We start from the raw sequence: 6,299 nt of genomic DNA on the forward strand, positions 1-6,299 counted from the left end.
AAACAAGTTTCTAGCCCTTAAGATGACAAGTAGGGCTTTGAAAGTGTTTGGGAAATGCCCGTGGTGTGGCCTCCATTAGCACAGAATGGAACATGGGGATGGATGTCTAGTGCGTTACAGGCACGAGGTAGGTCTATGGAGGCTCTGTGGCAAACCTCACAGGGCCGTTGTGTAGGGCGGCACAATAATAATAATAATAATAATTTATTATTTACATCCCGCCCATCTGGCTGGGTTTCCCCAGCCACTCTGGGCGGCTCCCAACAAAAGATTAAAAGTACATTAAAACATCAGTCATTCAAAACTTCCTTAAATAGGGCTGCCTTCAGATGTCTTCTAAAAGTCAGATAGTTGTTTATCTCCTTGACATCTGCTGGGAGGGCGTTACACAGGGTGGGTGCCACCACTGAGAAGGCCCTCTGCCTGGTTCCCTGTAATTTCACTTCTCCCAGTGAGGAAACCACCAGAAGGCCCTTTGCGTTGGACTTCAGTGTCGGGGCTGAACGATGGGGGTGGAGACGCTCCTTCAGGTATACTGGGCCGAGGCCGTTGAGGGCTTTCAAGGTCAGCACCAACACTTTGAATATGGCCAAGCACTTTGTCAGTTGAGCCTGCAAGGTGAATGTGAGGAAGATACAGCAGAGCAAAGGGCAAGAGGCCTGTTTGCAAAGGTGCTGAATTTTCAATCACACCGCACAATTCAAGCTCAAAGGAAGTTTGCCGCAGTTGCATCGCACCAGATCTTCGAAGTTCTGCAGGACCTGAGTTGAGCCTTGGCTGTGCGATGCACGGCAGACACAACAAAGCAATTAGCAAGTATTTTGGAAGCGCCTTTCCATGCAAGCCCGATAGCATCACTGTAGACGTGGGGCCTATCTCAAGATCTGAGCCCAGCACACGCACAGTTTATGATCTGTATATCCAGCTATTGTTTCTCAGCAAACCGGATGCAGACGGATTGGGGGTGGGATCTGGAATGGCATATGGTCCTAATTGTTCTCTTGGAAACGAGGACGGTGGCGGCAGCAAACATTTTTTGTTCCAATTAAAGGGAATGCTGCCAGCCAGACGATTTCCTCGCGATCATAACAACAAACAACACCACTTGAGCGTTTTGTTCCAAGCATTTCGCCACATCATTTTGATCACCCGTACTTTGCTCTAGCAATTGTTACCTCCGCTTTGAAAGTGAGAGGTCTGAAGCTCACCTAAAGCTACCTGGTGAGTTCATGGTAAAGACAGACTTTGAATGGGAAATGCTGGCACCCGGGAAGGCTGGAGAGTGTAGATCACCTGAGAGATGATTTCTAAGACACTCCAATAGGGGCAGGCGAATATGTCAATTTCAGCTTCTCTCGGTTTCTCGTTTCTACAGTCTTAGAGTTCAGTTCTCCACATTTCCACATCAGTTTGAAATTTTTTAAAAGAAAGGTCTTGTGAAAACTCATCAGTATCTTTGCGCAATTTTCTGTACACAATTGTATATGTAATTTTGCCTAATATACACATTTTTGCCTAATATACACATTTTTGCCTAATATACACATTTTGCAAATATAACTCAATCTTTGTACAGTGGTACCTCGGGTTAAGTACTTAATTCATTCCGGAGGTCCGTACTTAACCTGAAACTGTTCTTAACCTGAAGCACCACTTTAGCTAATGGGGCCTCCCATTGCCGCTGCACCGCCGGAGCACGATTTCTGTTCTCATCCTGAAGCAAAGTTCTTAACCCGAGGTACTATTTCTGGGTTAGCGGAGTCTGTAACCTGAAGCGTCTGTAACCTGAAGTGTCTGTAACCTGAGGTACCACTGTATGCGGTTTTCAGTCCTATGTGCATGTTTAAGGTAAAGGTAAAGGGACCCCTGACCATTAGGTCCAGTTGTGGCTGACTCTGGGTTTGCAGCGCTCATCTCACTTTATGAAGGCACCAGGCGAACATCCCTGAGGAGAGCATTCCACAGACGGGGAGCCACAGCAGAGAAGGCCCCGTTCTCATGTTGCCACCCTCCGAACCTCTTGGGGAAGTGACACACAAAGGAGGGCCTCAGAAGATGATCTCAGGGTCCAGGTAGGTTCATATGGAAAGAGGCGGTCCTTGAGGTATTGCGGTCCTGAGCCTGCGGTAGCCAAGACATCCCTCATAAGGCGAATCTAGGAACAGATTTGGAGGCATACAGAGCAGGAAAGAAGCTCTCCCTCTCTCTCCTTCCCTTAAATATAATCACAGGAAAAGGGCTTCTTGGATGGGACTAGGAATCATTCATCAATGATCAGGAGCGGCCTGGAAAGAATCTGGACTTTTCGTCACCGAATCTTATTGGGGAAAGGTCTGTTTGCAATCAGATTAAGTGCTTGAATTAGCTCACTTCCTGCTTCGTATTGCAAGTCTGAATGCATAATTAGGGAGGAAAGAACTGAATAAGGCCGTGATATTGCAACAGAGCTACTCCCGCCTCGGTTTCGCTCCCTGGCATTCGGACTCTCTCCGTGCGAGTCAGACCCTGGCTAGCCAGCAGCCTTTTCGAGACAAGGTCATCCTAAATCGACGCTGCCTTTCCCTGGGTCACAGTGGGGTTGAGGCAGCTAGGGGGGTGCCTCTGGAGGCTGTTGACAGTGGCTTCAGAAAATGTGAAAGCCGGGTTGGGCTGCTGGGCTGGAACAGCCACCGCGCCAGACAGGAAGTCTGAGCATTCCTGGAAGCAGTTAGGAGGGCACCAAGCTAATTCAACCCAGAGTATGTTGCACAGCGTGGGTGCTGAAGAGGCTGTAGCTGGGCATGTGGTGTTTTGATGCCACCTAAGGAGACTCCGGGGACATGGGTTAAACCACAGAGCCTAGGGCTTGCCGATCAGAAGGTCAGCGGTTCGAATCCCCGCGATGGGGTGAGCTCCCGTTCCTCGGTCCCTGCTCCTGCCAACCTAGCAGTTCGAAAGCACCTCAAAGTGCAAGTAGATAAATAGGTACCACACCGGTGGGAAGGTAAAGGGCGTTTCCGTGCACTGCTCTGGTTTGCCAGACGCGGCTTAGTCATGCTGGCCAGATGACTCGGAAGCTGTACGCTGGCTCCCTCAGCCAATAAAGCGAGATGAGCACCACAACCCCAGGGTTGGCCACGACTGGACCTAATGGTCAGGGGTCCCTTTACCTTTTACCTAATTTACGGGATGCGGGTGGCGCTGTGGTGTAAACCACAGAGCCTAGGGCTTGCCGATCAGAAGGTCAGCGGTTCGAATCCCTGCGATGGGGTGAGCTCCCGTTGCTCGGTCCCTGCTCCTGCCAACTTAGCAGTTCGAAAGCACCTCAAAGTGCAAGTAGATAAATAGGTACCGCTCCAGCGGGAAGGTAAACGGCGTTTCCGTGCGCTGCTCCGGTTCGCCAGAAGCGGCTTAGTCATGCTGGCCACATGACCCGGAAGCTGTACGCCGGCTCCCTTGGCCAATAAAGCGAGATGAGCGCCGCAACCCCAGAGTCGGTCACAACTGGACCTAATGGTCAGGGGTCCCTTTACCCTTTACCTTTAAGCAGACTCCGGGGCATAAATAATAACATAAGGCGAGCCTCCTGGATCACACCCATGGCCTGTCTAGTCCATCCATCCATCCTGTTCTCACAGTAGCCAACCCTGTGAATGCAGAGCATCACCATTGTGGCAACGAGCCTTCTTTTAAAGCCATCCCTGTTGGTAGCAGCTGCTACAGGTTGGTTTGACCGATGTTGTCACGTGTGAGTGTCGCAGGGTTAAGGTACAAACTTGCAAATGCAGCAGCGGTAGGGTTCGTGCCCATGGGTATCCTGACCCTATGCCAACTGTCTGAGCAATCTGCACATTTGGATTACAGTGGCACCTACTTAATTTGTTCCGGAGGTCCGTTCTTAACCTGAAACTGTTCTTAACCTGAAGCACCACTTTAGCTAATGGGGCCTCCTGCTGCCGCCGCGCCGCAAGAGCACGATTTCTGTTCTCATCCTGAAGCAAAGTTCTAAACCCGAGGTACTATTTCTGGGTTAACAGAGTCTGTAACCTGAAGCGTCTGTAACCTGAAGCATCTGTAACCGGAGGTACCACTGTATAGTTCTTGGAATAACAGCATCTTAGGCTGAACTCAAATGACCAAGCAAATGTGGAAGATTTATGGTAGATTAACAGGAGATACACACACACACACACACACACAACTTTATTCCTGAAAGAAAGGCAAAATAATAATAATATTGTTTTATTATTATTATTATTATTATTATTATTATTATTATTATTATCATCATCATCATCATCCATCCCTGGTAGGCGATAATAATAATAATAATTTATTATTTATACCCCACTCATCTGGGTGGGTTTTCCCAGCCACTCTGGGCAGCTCGCAACAGAATATTAAAAACATCATAAAACATCAAATATTAAAAACTTCCCTAAACAGGGCTGCCTTCTTTGCTGTTGTTTAGTCGTTTAGTCGTGTCCAACTCTTCGTGGCCCCATGGACCAGAGCATGCCAGGCACTCCTGTCTTCCACTGTCTCCTGCAGTTTGATCAAACTCATGCTGGTAGCTTCGAGAACACTGTCCAACCATCTTGTCCTCTGTCATCCCCTTCTCCTTGTGACCTCCATCTTTCCTAGCATCAGGGTCTTTTCCAGGGAGTCTTCTCTTCTCATGAGGTGGCCAAGGTATTGGAGCCTCAGCTTCAGGATCTGTCCTTCCAGTGAGCACTCAGGGCTGATTTCCTTCAGAATGGAACGGTTTGATCTCCTTTCAGTCCATGGGACTCTCAAGAGTCTCCTCCAGCACCATAATTCAAAAGCGTCCATTCTTCGGCGATCAACCTTCTTTATGGTCCAGTTCTCACTTCCATACATCACTACTGGGGAAACCATAGCTTTTGCCCATGGAGTTTTCTTGGCAGGGATACTGGAGTGGCTTGCCGGTTCCTGCTCCAGGTTTGGTCACATTTGGTCAAAACTCTCCACTATGACCTGTCCATCTTGGGTGGCCTTTACAGCATAGCTCTTAGCTTCTTTGAGTTATTCAAACTCCTTCGCCACAACAAGGCAGTGATCCATGAAGGAGGGCTGCCTTCAGATGTCTTCTAAAAGTCAGAAACTTGTTTATTTCCTTGACATCTGATGGGAGGCAGGTGCCACCACCAAGAAGGCCTTCTGCCTGGTTCCCTGCAACCTCACTTCTCGCAATGAGGGAACCGCCAGAAGGCCCTCAGAGCTGGACCTCAGTGTCCAGGTGAACGATGGGGGTGGAGACGTTCCTTCAGGTATACAGGGCTGAAGCCGTTTAGGGCTTTCACGGTCAACACCAACACTGTGAATTGTGCTCGGAAACGTACTGGGAAACTATTAAGGCAGTAGGAGGAATTGTGCCTGCCATCCATGGGAGAGAGGGAGACTCTGCTCACAGACAAATTTGGTCCTTTCCATCTCTCAAGGTCCATCTATCTCTGGCATTTGGCCTTCAGAGGGTTAGCAACAAGAGAACACACCCTTTTGGACCAAAAGGTGTCCTTACCTCCATACTCAGCCACTTTTTAGACCTCAGTTTGGACACCTATCAATTATTATATGCCAAAATGTCAGAAACGCATCTTAAAACCCCGAGGAGGAACAGTGGCACCTCGGGTTACATATGCTTCAGGTTACAGACGCTTCAGGTTACAGACTCTGTTAACCCAGAAATAGTACCTCGGGTTTAGAACTTTGCTTCAGGATGAGAACAGAAATCGTGCTCTGGCGGCGCAGCGGCAGCAGGAGGCCCCATTAGCTAAAGTGGTGCTTCAGGTTAAGAACAGTTTCAGGTTAAGAACAGACCTCTGGAACGAATTAAGTACTTAACCCGAGGTACCACTGTACTTCCAAATGGCATAACTCTGGCAAAATAAATAAAGCCACTTTTTAACCGGAGAGCTTGCCAGCAACTCCCAGCAGGAATGATCTCGTACAGGTCGGTGTTCGAACTCTCCATCAGAACCACCTCTGGGTCACCTGCGATGTTGTGTGCTGGGAGCGGGGGATAAACAGCTAGACGAACCCACTAGAAAAAAAGGAGCTGTTTGCAACACAAACAGAGAGAGAGGCCTATCTATCTCCAGTTATCTCAAGAGGAGTGATAAAGCTGTTTAAAGCTGGACATATCTGTGGTGGTTTAGTAAGACGGAGAGTGTTTAACCAATCGGAGCCACGTCTGATTCACTATTTTACCCCGAAAGGAAAAAGAGAAAATGAGGAAAGTGTGAGTCGCACGTGGACCTTGCGTGCGTGCAATGTGGTTCTTTGGTCTTAACGTTATG

Source organism: Podarcis liolepis, assembly GCF_965112155.1.
Source record: "Podarcis liolepis genome assembly, chromosome: 4".
NCBI lineage: Eukaryota > Metazoa > Chordata > Lepidosauria > Squamata > Lacertidae > Podarcis > Podarcis liolepis.